The following is a 13,875-nucleotide window of genomic DNA, read 5'->3' as shown; positions in this document are numbered from 1 at the left end:
ACTGGACGCTGCAGGCACTACGGACACACACGCCACACCGGACGCCGCAGGCACTCCGGACGCCACGGGCACTCCGGACGCGCGCGCCACACCGGACGCCGCAGGCACGCCAGCTGCGACAGGCACACGCGTGTCACCGGGCACACGCGCCACACCGGACGCCGCAGGCACTCCGGTCGCGCGCGTCACACCGGACGCTGCAGGCACTCTGGACACGTGCGTCACGCGAGACACACGCGCCACGCCGGACGCGCGCGCCACACCGGACGCCACAGGAACTCCAGACACGCGCGTCACGCGAGACACAGCGGGCGCGCCGGACGCCACAGGAATTCCAGACACGCGCGTTACGCGAGACGCAGCGGGCGCGCCGGACGCGCGAGACACACTAGACGCCACGGGCACTCCAGACACGCGCGTCACGCTGGACGCAGCAGCCGCGCCGGACGCGCGCGCAACGCTAGACGCCGCCGGCGCACGCGTCACGCTGGGCATACTAGGAGGCCCGTTTTCTGACGCCATGATAACGGGCAGTATGGCACGCTTCCAGAAAGCTATGGCCCTGTCCAAAACTTCCATGATCAGCTCCTCATCATAGTTGACTGTTACGATATGCACCTCCTTGTTTGTTTCGAAAGAAGGGTCTGCAACACACAGAAGACCCTTTTGAAGACCCAAGATCTTCATCTGCAGCTGGACCTGTGCCAGCACCTTGGGTGCTGCCTGACGGTTCTCATCCAAGTAGGAACCTAAAGTGCGCACAGATGAGGGGCACTTCACCTCTACGACCACCATCTCTCCATCCACTTCACACAGTCCATCAGGGCTCGCAGCGAGCAGAGGGATGTCACCATCTATCGACAATCCACAGCCACGTATCTTCACACTAAGGCGCTTCTCCACCTCATCACAAACTTCCCTTTCAAGGCGCCTTCCTCTCAAGGTATGCACGTTCCCCGCGAACACAGTGGCACCGAGAATCGACTCCACTAGCGAACCACTAGTCATCGAGCATCTTGACACATCGTAGATCCTTGAAGCCGTGAGCCTGCCAGAGCGCAGATGATGCCACAATGGGCTGTCTGCTTGCGCCTTCGTGGCAGCTTCAACAGCACAAATATCTCCAGGAGATATTTTATCCTGCATGTGCAGGATGATGTCAGACCCAGGCGCATAATCTTGCAGCATATTACCGACACAGAGACCCTTCAGGTCCTCTCCACCGCACTGCACGTCAGTAAGAACTGATCTGCATCCTTTCACCTCGGTCAGGACTGCTTTCAGCAGACTGTTTTTAGGGCCTACCATCTTACTTCTCTGCTCAGCCTGTCTAGCACGGAACATCACGCTTGTTTCTGCAGGCTTTGCAGATGGCACCTCAGCCAGCCTCGGTCGATTCCAGTAACACTTCACCTCTGTGGTGGACTTCTCAGAACTGCGCCTCTGCAGCCAGAACAGAAAAGCAACAACATGCTTACACCCACCATGTTGAGCTTGACACCCTTCACACTGAGCCATGGTGATAGCACCTCCACAGTCCAGCTGCACGGTGACAGGGTACGACCCCTTACTGACGCGGTGCTCTGGGATGATCTTCGCACGAACAGTACTCCCTTCTGTGGAATTCCTCACTTGCACGTATCCCACTGCATCATCTCCATAATCCGGACGTGATGACCTACAAAAGAGAATCACATCACAACTTGTTAATGTTGATGAATTAAATTGGAACAGGGATCTGGTATTTCCGAAAACCGAACACTGAACCCTCCATCAATCAAGCCCAATATCAACACTTCCTTATCATTTGGGGGTCATACTATTCTTTTACCTTATTGACAATAAACATGGTGACTTAATAAAAAATACTGATAGCACTCATATTCACCTTTCAAGCTTCTTCATCCTGAATTCGGCCGAGACATATGTGTCGCGCGTCATGAAGAAGTTGTACACATCAAATATGTGCACTAAGGGCAAATTTTGAGATGTCGCCTTCTGAAAACCTGCCTCCATTCTTTTCCACAGAAAATATCGACTTAAATGCCCCAAATGCAGCAAAAATACTAAATCAATCAAGCACAAATATCCGGCCTAGCGCGCTTCACAATAAGTAAGCAGGCGCCATACTGCGGGCTGCTGTGTTGTGACGTCACGACCTGTTCGGCCAATGGAAGCCTTGGAAATTCGAAAACATTTTTAGCATTTACGTAAAATATAGTTATTTAGAAAACGAAAATTTGAAAATCGGCAATATAATTAATGAGCTTTCAGAAGACATACAGGTCTATGGAGGAAAAAAATTAGGTCCGAGCCCTATTCCAGTTTTGGCTTTGTGAAACGGCTTCATTTGCGCTCCGTAGTTTGAAAGGGTGTGAATTACGGAAAGGTGTAAGTTACGGCAGAGCTTTATGAAACGAGGCCCAGAAGTCCCTTACTACGAAAGTGGCGCGGCGCGGCGAATAAACAAAATTCCGATAGTTGCCACAAAAAGCGACTGGTACAGAAGATTTGCAGTTTCTTTTTCTCATTTTGGCTGTTCTTTCTTCCTCATCGGGCTGATCATTATAAAGTATATTAAAAATTAGCTTCGAATCTTCACATTAATTCAAATTCACGCAACATTTCTGTGCGTAGTTTACACCACTCATATCAAGAACTTGATAAAATATTTGGCGTTAATTACGTCGTTTTATGAAACCCAGATGGCATCAATTGGTCCGGAATCGAGAATTTGCCGTAAATGAAGCTCCGTAATTTCGATGGCGTGAATTACTCCGGTCTCCGGCTTTATGAAACCGAATTGGCATCAAATACCTACGCCAAATCTGGCATAATTGACGGAACGCCGTAAGTAATTCCTTTTATGAAACGAGGCCCTGGAATAAAGGTTTCAAGCTGCCAAATGAGTTGCCGAGTCAGTAAAATAGGTAGATTTTTCACTTACATGCTTTCTTTCTTTGTGACTCACAACCCCTAATTTGGGGAGGACAAGCTGCCCCAACGGTTCCTGGCCTCTGCCCTCTCCCCGGTTCCCGCGCCTATGTATGAATCTATGAAATTGTGTTGGTAGATTTCCGATTTCGATTCCTCCAGCTGGGGGGGGGGGGGGGGGGCTCAAATACATTACGAGCCCCCCAGCCGAAAAGTTGGAGGGGCTCAGCCCCCCTAGCCCCCCGCCCCCCCCCCCGGTTCCCGCGCCACTGGCTATTTCTGATGCGTTATTTTTCACGAACAACGCAAAGTCTTACGTCACCAGAGGCGTCTTTGTCTCTTTATGATACGGAAACGCGTCCTTTTGGGTGGGGGTAGCGTCAGTCTGGCTTCGTTCTTTTAACGGGTTCCGTCTTTCGTCTTCGTCCTTTTATGATAACCAAATTCCGATTTCCGTCTAATCTCAGAAATGACGGAGCGTCCCTCCGTTCTTTTCTTTATAAGAATGGCCACTGAAAGCTTACTTTGACGCATCAGTGAACGCTATATGTGAACGGGCGCAGCTCCAAGCACTGGTCCGAAAAGACGGCGATAGTTTCAGTCGGACATTTCGTCAGCCGGCTAATCCTTCAAGCCCACAAATGTAACTAACCCGGAATCAGGAAGAGTGTCTCATGTGCAGCGTAGATGTTTGCGGTTGATGTATTCGTTGCGTGCGCGCTGCCTGTTATATGTATGTTAGTAGCCCCAACTTAGTAGCGAAATATAATTTAGACTAAATTAGTAGAAACCAATGTAATTATTATGTAACAGATAAAAGCCCAAAAGTATGGTAGTAAAATATGAGTAATTATTGTAACGTTTGGTACAACTCTGTTTAATTATTAGTCATTCGGCCCTAAGTGTGTAATCACCCCTAGGATCGCAGGTTTCCGGCCTTCAATGCGATAGCCCCGTGCCGTACACTCGTCTTTAACGTGTCTGATTATATTTCGGTTGTAAATAGACAAATCAAGTCAAGCGACTGTTTCAATACGAAGAGTGCAGTCACGAAAGTGCTAAACACTGCCCAAGCTATCTTGCGGGTTCGGGCGGGGTTAGTGGGCGTTTCTTCCTCACCCAAAAACATGCAGTGGTGACCGCAGTGTCATGTAAATACATAAACCCAGAACCACTGTCATGTTTTTGCTAGCGCAAGCGTAGCGGAGAAATGCGTGTTTGGCTCGACTAGACGCAACAGCGCCGGTCGGGCCAACGACCTTTCTCTGTATGCGAGCGAGAGCTATCCAGCGCAGCGCCATCTACGCAGCCGGATGCGGTGCGAGTCAGTGTGCGTCAGCGCGCGTCGACGAACGCACGCGAGTGTTTTACCGCCGCCAACCTGCCACCGCCGCGTTGCAAAATGTCTCATTTCTTCATGTGATTGTTTCTTTTGGCTTTGTATTGGTATTGTGTGTATGGCGGTTACCCTCGCCCAAGGACATGAGTGAAGGGGCACTAAACCAATACATTGACCCGTGACCACCACCAATGTCTTTGCGAGCGCAAGCGGACGGAGAAATGTAACTTCTCCGCCGAGCAGTGGGAAAACACAGCGCTGGGATTGCACAATGCACAGTCCGCTGCGCTGATAGAGCTCCAGCGTAAGTTCTTTTCCATATCAGATATCACACTGCCCCGAGCCCTGCAAATGGCCAAACTGGAGGAGGACATCCAATCTCAGGTCAGTGACTTACATGCTGGATTCAGTCAGAGACACTCTGCGGAGTCAAAAATCTCAGCTCCGTCTCCGCCGAGAGAGAACGTGAATCGTATGTGGTGTGACCTGCCGGACTCGGTAGCGACTACCGCCGGTCATGACGTCCACTCAGCAGCTGACGACACGATCTCAGGCGCCCTCGACGCGGGCGACGGAGGCTGATGAGTACATCGTGGAGGCTGTTGTCTCACGCTTGCGGTACACGTCCTGCAAGAGCGCTGCTCCATATGCCGAGGACGCAATTATGTAACAACTCTCATTGCTCTTACATAGCGACACACCCAAGTCAGGCAGAACAAAATGGCCAAGAGCTTTGCTGTTCACGAAAGCACTAGCAGTACCAACTAAAACTAAGCTGTCATAAAAACTACGGAGAGAATGTGATTGAGGCCAGTTCGCCCTGCAAGAGCACATTGGCAGTGACCAGGCTGCCGAACTTATTATAAACAAGCTGTACAGCTTTCTCATTATATGTTTATTTCCTTCTATCTTTCTCGTCCACCTGTTGCGTAAGCCCTGGGATGGAACTGTTCTGTTGCGAGCATTTAAGTAAAACAATCTTGTCTGACACCAGATTGTTATCTGCCCGTTTAACGGTGACCGGTCCCGATCTGCACTCTGCAGCCACGTTATGCAGAGCTGTCTAAGGTCTTCAGTTAAGGTCTTCAGTTTGAATACGAAGTGCTAGCAACTCTATAATTTAAGCATGGATTACTACTACCGCACACAACCTACCTCCGTGTGGCCGGGACACGTTCACCGTGCTCAAGATTTTCACAGGTGAAGGGGATGGGGACGCCGGTAGTCTAAAAATCGAAAGTGAACGCATGTTCAACTATGTCCAGCGCGGGTATGTCGTCGCGCAGTCACAGGCACCAGCCATGATCACCCAGATCGGTATCGTGCGCCGGCTGGTTGCGTGCCTAGAGAGCAGTGAGGAGTGCTCTGCCCTCATGGCAACACTCTGCCCAGACAACTCCCTGAAGAGCATGGGGGAGATATTCATGAGAATGCAGGTCTACAAACTGTGCGCTGTGTCGTGCAAAAAAGGCCTTCAGACAAACAAAGTGAACAGAAAGCTGCTGAAGCTGACGTCGCGGCGGTAGTCTGTCCAACTAGGCGTTCGGCCGACTGGGCTCTTTGAGGAGTGAGTATCAGGTAGATGAGAAATTGGCGTTCTTTATCGTTGATCTGCCTAACCTAATGTTCTTCTTGTCTTAGATTAGGCGGCATGCGCGCGATCCGGCCAATCGATGTCGATACGAGTGTTTGGAATTCAGATGAGTGAGGATTGGATTACTATACCGTGTCCACGCGATCACAATCGATGTCTATTTGAGTGTTTTGAATCACCTGTGATTTCGAAATGAATATCATGATGCCATGCGTCACATGTGTTTGTGGATTACACGTAAATACAGAATGACATGCAATGAGTGGAACGATGTTTGAACTAACAGAACTATGGGAGCAGAACTATGGGATTGTGAACTATGGGACTCACGGGTTGTGAGTCACAACAGCTCGCCGTCACAACTTGTGACGGCGAGCTGCGACGGCCTACTGGTGACCGTCCGAGTGTGTGAAAAGCGGCGCCTGGGGGCGCCTGCACAACCCCGGTGCACTGTCACCGCGGGGAGACAAGCTACTAAAGCCCAGTTGGTAAGTGGTATTGGACGTGCGGTGAGTATATGTTACATATTTCCATCGAAATAGTTACCGGGTCACCGCCGATCAGCGTATTCCTGCGGGCGAGCCAGCCGCCGGCCGAGCGCAATCATGTATGTCGATATTCTCGCCGCTAGATGGCAGACGTGCACCAATGTCGCGGCTGGTAATGGCGCACGCGGGGAGTTTCCAATCCATTATATAGTTATCCATGATTTAAGGCTATATATTACTCTTCTTGCAGGGGAACGCAACGTGTAGCAGGCCGCTGCACCAACGGAGACACACCTGGCCGGCGAACATGACCTGATACATGAGCTTATACACAAGACTGTGACAAGCTGTGACATTGTATGATAAATGCATGCTATATTTTATTCAAGAAATACATTTTCCATTTTTTAATTCTATTTCTTTCCGAATGAAGATCGAGGCGAACGTGTACTTGCGGACTGCAGCAGCTGACTGAGCGAGGCTCCTGGATTCTGTGAGGATAAAGGATCATTTTCAACAAGTTTTTTTTAGGCTGTACTATGTATTCCCAATAAAATTGTCTAATTGGAATGACCTATTGAAGTCAAGCAGATGTCCAATAGGGTATCCATTTAGGTCCTATTGGACATCTTATTGGATCCAATTGGATATCCTATTGAACATCCAATTGGATCGAATTGGATATCCTATTGGACATCTAATTGGATCCAATTGGATATCCTATTGTACATCTAATTGGATCCAATTGAATATCATACTGGACATCTAATTGGATCCAATTGGATATCATATTGGGCATCTAATTGGATCCAATTGGATATCCTATTGGACATCTGATTGGATCCAGTTGGATGTCCTATTGGACATCTAATTGGTTCTAATTGGATATCCTATTGTACATCTAATTGGATCCAATTGGATATCCTATTGGACATCTAATTGGATCCGATTGGATATGCTATTGGACATCCTATCGGACATCCTATTGGACAATCTATTTGAAAGCTCAATGGGATTGTCCAATTGGATCCAATTGGATTTTTTACTAGGGAGGTCTACCTCCTGCTCTCCCCTGGCGACAAAGCCAAGGTGGTGGCCTCCCCGCGATACCAGGACCGATTGAGCCACTTCAAGCAAGCAAAGACCAGTCATCTTTCGGGTGTGGTGCAAGGCGTAGACAGCGCCTGGCGGTAGGGGACCGCGTTACGGTAAACGGGCCATGTAGTAGCGGACATTGGGGCACCGAAGAAGAAAACACCATGTTCTTGGGCGTTAAAAAAGCCTTGGTGTGTCTACGTAAATGGCGCGCATGATACATCTCTTGCGCATTATTGTTTTCGCGCTAAAACTATGGCCTGTAGTACGCGAATTTTTATATAGGTAGATCAAAAGTCATTTTGGCTGTTATATTTTTGAGTTTCAATGTTTTTTTTTTTGTTCAATCTTAAACATAAAAGGTTTCAATAAAAAATAAATATTTTAGATAGCTCATTTTTACAGGAAAAATGAACTCAATATTCTAAAAAGAACTTTGCGTACTTTCACACTCAGTAGTTCGTTGTGTGTGGCGACAAGATAGAACTGTCTGAGTCGTTTCTTGATTTCAAATTACCTACTTGTGCTGGTTTTGTTTTAATTTACCTTGGTACTAAGTGAGGACATGGATTGAAGCTCAACGGTACGTATATTTCCCACTGTTTGAAGCGTTCATTGACATTATTTCGAATATAGAGCATACCAAATATTATTATCTCTAAACTATGAGAGGAGTGTTACATTTTTTTTTTGCTTTAGTTACGTCTGATGGACGAAGTACCTAGTCTTTTTTGTTGCATTATATTAAGCTGCTGAGAAAATTTGGGTAGGTACAGCAAAAAAGTTTGCTTCCATGCTGTCTCCCCTCTCAAACATGATTGGATTCACATGATCATGACTATCAGTGATACTGTGATACTGGAGAGGACGTTGTGGTCGGGTGGTGGGTTCTTGTTGCTTCGCAACAAGCTCTGATTAGCGGGCACTGGGGCCCACAGCCACCCATTCAAGCATTCGTACTAAATTTCTTAATAAAAAAAAAATGATTACACGGGCTATATAATCACACAGAATCAAACATCTGTTTTTCATTTACTTTCAACCATTTTCTTCTTTAAATAGTTGCCTAATTGATGTGTCAGGTAAAATGATGTCAGTTTCTTGGTGTATTTGTGTGTTTGAGGGGACACCAAACATATTGTTATCCAGAATCATGTTAACCCGTTAAACAACTCTGTTATTGTTTTGAACAATTCATTAGGAACCTGTGTTTAAATGAGGATCTATAAGTATATGTCTATGTGGGTGTTCCACTGGCTCTGCCTTGAGAAACCAATATATACCTATATATTGTGTCAATTATTGGATGTCTTTCCTCGGTTTGCTCAATCAAACAGCATTCATGCATCCAATAATTGCTCTGCACAGTACACATATCCCAGAGGTATGGTCAATTCAATAGAAATAGCAGTTCCAGAGACAATTGGATACTCATGAAGGGGGCGCTTTCAATTTTTATGAGGTTTAATGTGCACATTCGTTTTCTTTTCAGATGAATGGGATACCTCCTGCTAAAAAAATGATAACATGAGGTAAAATGATGTCAGTTTCTTGGTGTATTTGTGTGTTTGAGGGGACACCAAACATATTGTTATCCAGAATCATGTTAACCCGTTAAACAACTCTGTTATTGTTTTGAACAATTCATTAGGAACCTGTGTTTAAATGAGGATCTGTAAGTATATGTCTATGTGGGTGTTCCACTGGCTCTGCCTTGAGAAACCAATATATACCTACATATTGTGTCAATTATTGGATGTCTTTCCTCAGTTTGCTCAATCAAACAGCATTCATGCATCCAATAATTGCTCTGCACAGTACACAGCAGTGCTGTGGTATGGTATGGTCAATTCAATAGAAATAGCAGTTCCAGAGACAATTGGATACTCATGAAGGGGGCGCTTTCAATTTTTATGAGGTTTAATGTCCACATTTGTTTTCTTTTCAGATGAATGGGATACCTCCTGCTCGGTTTTATGGACGCTACAAGTCACACAAGTGCCCAAATCAGAGCCTCATATTAATTGCAGACCAGCTACAGACTAGTATTTTCAAATCGCTTCGTTTTCCTGTTAGAGAAAAAGCCACCAAGACCATCAGACTCCAAATTCGCAAGAAGGACGCACCATTTCTCAACAACAAGTCTCTTGAGGATATATTGAAAACATACTGCACAAGCTATGATGACAGCTGGAACATCCGCTTCATTTCCGAGGAGGGTGATGCCAACATGGTTGTGTCAAGTCGTGTCACCATCAGAAAGCTGCGCTCCGACAAACATTATGTTCAAAGTGGTGGCGAGTTCGTGGAAGTGCGCCGTCATCACGGAATGGAGCTGGTGGTGAAGGTGGTGAGGGCGAGGCGTGTGGGTAAGCGTGCCACCATGTAGTGTACCACCATCAGGACAAAGAGAACGGTGAAAACGTAATCACTTATCTTTAGTATAGGTCTGCTTTTTCTTGTTCAGGATATTGTTGAGCTGGTGTGTGGTGTTGTATGCCCAGTAGGAATGTATATTTAGCACAGAAAAACGTTTTGAGTGTGAATAAGGAATGGTTAGTTAACGTATGCAAAACAACTGGATTTGTCTGTGACCTGACTGTAATATCTCTCTGTAAATACTGTGCTGAACATTTCTGTGTCAACCCAATTATTACTGGCAGGGAAAGAGAACTTCTCAGGGTAAAATTAACACATCTGCAGAAAGCGTACAGGGCATCCAGTCGTGGTGGTAGGTGTAGAACTAATTTTCTCAAGTCTGTATCTAAATCACGTGTAAATATCAATGTATCTGGCATTGAAGGCGATGCCAGCGCCATGGCACAGCTTGTGCCAGCTCCAGCCGACGTCTCAGCGCGCCCCGCCACAGCTTCAGCCGGTGGATCGGCGCTCCCCGCTGCAGCTCCGGTCGGCGGATCGGCGCGCCCCGCCACAGCTCCAGCCGGCGGATCGGCGCGCCCCGCCACAGCTCCGGTCGGCGCAGCTCCGGCCGGCGGATCGGCGCGCCCCGCCACAGCTCCAGCCGGCGGATCGGCGCGCCCCGCCACAGCTCCAGCCGGTGGATCGGCGCGCCCCGCCACAGCTCCAGCCGGCGGATCGGCGCGCCCCGCCACAGCTCCAGCCGGTGGATCGGCGCGCCCCGCTGCAGGAGATGGACGGAAGAAGTGTATGCCCAGAGACAATGAAACTGGTATTGCAAAAAGTGATAACCGTGTAATAGTACGCCGAGTCAAAGGACGATATGACACGAAATATCACTTCAGTGTACATACAAACCCGGATGTGACATATGTGCAAGCGCGCCCCGCCGCAGCTCCGGCCGGCGGATCGGCGCGCCCCGCCACAGCTCCAGCCGGCGGATCGGCGCGCCCCGCCACAGCTGCAGCCGGTGGATCGGCGCGCCCCGCCACAGCTCCGGTCGGCGCAGCTCCGGCCGGCGGATCGGCGCGCCCCGCCACAGCTTCAGCCGGTGGATCGGCGCGCCCCGCCACAGCTCCGGTCGGCGCAGCTCCGGCCGGTGGATCGGCGCGCCCCGCCACAGCTCCAGCCGGCGGATCGGCGCGCCCCGCCACAGCTGCAGCCGGTGGATCGGCGCGCCCCGCCACAGCTCCGGTCGGCGCAGCTCCGGCCGGCGGATCGGCGCGCCCCGCCACAGCTTCAGCCGGTGGATCGGCGCGCCCCGCCACAGCTCCGGTCGGCGCAGCTCCGGCCGGCGGATCGGCGCGCCCCGCCACAGCTCCAGCCGGCGGATCGGCGCGCCCCGCCACAGCTCCAGCCGGTGGATCGGCGCGCCCCGCCACAGCTCCGGTCGGCGCAGCTCCGGCCGGCGGATCGGCGCGCCCCGCCACAGCTCCAGCCGGCGGATCGGCGCACCCCGCCACAGCTCCAGCCGGCGGATCGGCGCGCCCCGCCGCAGCTCCGGCCGGCAGATCGGCGCGCCGCCCCTACAGCGAACGTCACAAACGACGTATCAAGCGGAAGCTCATAGACGAAGCAGATTACTACGGTATCAAAATTTCTTCAAGTCCGGATTCGTCACCATCGCCAAATGCAAGCACAATATCTGAAGTTCTGGACAGCTCTGGTATTTCTATGCGGAAGTATGCCAAATTAGCCGCCACAACACCAACCCTGCCGAGACAGCACAACGTTCGACGCTTCCGGCAACAGTAAGTTCGGAGCGAAACTGTTTTATTGTCAATTTCCTTTTTTATACGATGGGGGGATGTTTTTGCATAGGTTAAAAAGCCGAGTCTTTGTTAGTGTCAAAATGCATGCACCATCACGCTTAAGCATTGATATCCTGAAGTGAATTGCCGACCCGATATACTGTATGCGCGATTTGCTTTATAATTGTTTCATGTCAGCAGACACTTCACAACCAGGTGAATATGACGTGTTAACTGTCAGTGGGACGGTTGGAATTTGCCAATTTTGACTTAAATTTTATTTCCAGGCTCAACGAACAAATCGCCATCACTGACACTGATCATGGTGCTCGGAGGCAGCTCCGTGACCTGCTTACGGCTATGAGACCCTCCGTCAGAAACGGACCTGACAATTCGGTCCGCGTGAAGATATCAGGTATGCTGACGGATTTTCAAAACTATGCATTTTGCAGGGCATGTGGCTGATATGTGACCTCGTACGCAATTGACCAATTGACCGCCATGCTCCGGGTCTGCTTCATCATTTCAACCAGAGGCCAATGGGGAATTCCGCTTACGAAAGTGATATTTGGCTGCCTGATTGATTAATACATATCTCAGGAGTCAGGCTTGTGCTAAGTAAAGGGTGTGTTTTTTTGCTTTTACTTGGATGGCCAATAATAAAGCATCTAATTTGTTCTAAGAACACTTACTAAATAGCAAGTATGAAAATGATACCACATTTCGCTAAATGAAAAAAAAAAAACTGTTTCAGGCGATGGTGCACCGGTGGGGAAGTACCGGAGTTTCCTGAATCTTTCCGTGAGCCTCCCTGATGAGCCGACACCAGCACAACGACAGCCGAGACTCCTCGAGATCAGCACAGCAAAAGAATGCTGGTCAACTCTACAGACACTCCTTAGACCACTCAACAATGAAATTGAAGAAATCCAACGCGACGGATTAGATGTCGACGGCTCTCATCTTTCGGTTGTATTCTTCTTTGGTGCAGATTATAAATTCATTCTCCTATCGTGTGGGATGAAGGACGCAACATCCAATCATGCATGTATTTACTGTGAATCCAAAAAGTGCAACTATTTTCGACAGGGGGGGCTTAAGTCAGGAAGGGCTTTAAAGTTGGTGATCCAGGTGTAGCCCACAACCCTCTTCTACCTGCCATTCCGGTCGATCGGATTGTGATCGACGTTCTCCACCTTTTCCTTCGGACATCAGACAAGCTTCTGATGATGATCTGTCGTGAGGTGCCGGAGGAAAAGGTGGCCGAGTTCGTAGGCCACGTTCAGCAGCAGATAACGTGCCGCGGAAAGATTGTGGCACGGGATGGAAAAATTGAGTTCCAAAACTGTGACTCGAAGGATCGCGTCAAAATTCTCAATTATCTTGTGTCGTCCGATGTCCTTGTGAAAATCATTGGTCAGAAGCGGGGTACTCTACTTCGGCTAGTACTCGTTAAATATGACAAGGCACTGGAGGTTCTACGTAAAAGCGCTGACGATGAAGAAGTTAGACGCGAATGCTTGGGCCTCATGAAAATGTATATATCTGTCTTTCAGTCGGCGATGGTGACACCCTATTTCCACATTATGTTTTTTCATTGTGGGGATATCGTGGCTCGTGTGGGATGCCTGAACGTCTTCACTCAGCAGCACGTTGAAAAACTCAATCATTCTGTCACGTCAACATTCCTTACCACGACAAATTTTACTAACGGCGTTCGGCAAGTCCTTCAAAATCATGGGAGAAGAATTCTGTATCCTCTGGAAAATGTGCCTCTCTGAAACTGTGCTCTTTCGTGATCATCGAGCTTGACGACATTACAAGTGGCAATGGATGTAGCGTAAATATTGCAAGCGCACGAATATTGAAATATACCGACAGTGTTGATGTCCATTCGTTTACTGGTTTTTAATAATGTGGCGTTGGATGTGTGGTTGAAGTGTCATGCATTTTTTGACTGCCATTGTCAAAACATGTGCATTGTTCCATACTATTTCACGACATTTTTTATTTATGAACTATTAATTAATACGTTGTGCGTTTAAACTGACAGTGATGACTAATGACAAAGAGCTGCTACAAGTCGGGGCTGTAGACATCTTGTCTTGTCAGTTACCTACTGACGGAAATAACGGGGGATCAATTACACCACACGGGTATTTGTGGCGGCGCCATGTATGAAGTCAGACGATAAGGGTCAGTGGAAAACTTTCCAGATTTTAGTCAGTCATGTATTATGAAAGTCAATTATGAAGG

At 48.7% G+C, this 13,875-nt stretch overlaps 1 long non-coding RNA gene across 1 annotated transcript; it reads left to right on the top strand.

Moving 5' to 3' along the window:
• Positions 1-11,364: 11,364 nt before the first annotated feature.
• LOC122384543 lies at positions 11,365-13,574 on the top strand. Its single transcript, XR_006257058.1, has 3 exons — positions 11,365-11,619; positions 11,907-12,034; positions 12,374-13,574. It is a non-coding gene; the product is annotated as an uncharacterized LOC122384543 (long non-coding RNA).
• The last annotated feature ends 301 nt before the right edge of the window (positions 13,575-13,875 follow it).

This window comes from Amphibalanus amphitrite, unplaced genomic scaffold (assembly GCF_019059575.1).
Source record: "Amphibalanus amphitrite isolate SeventyFive unplaced genomic scaffold, NRLGWU_Aamphi_draft 000014F_arrow, whole genome shotgun sequence".
NCBI lineage: Eukaryota > Metazoa > Arthropoda > Thecostraca > Balanomorpha > Balanidae > Amphibalanus > Amphibalanus amphitrite.
This window is presented reverse-complemented; position numbering and strand designations above follow the sequence as displayed.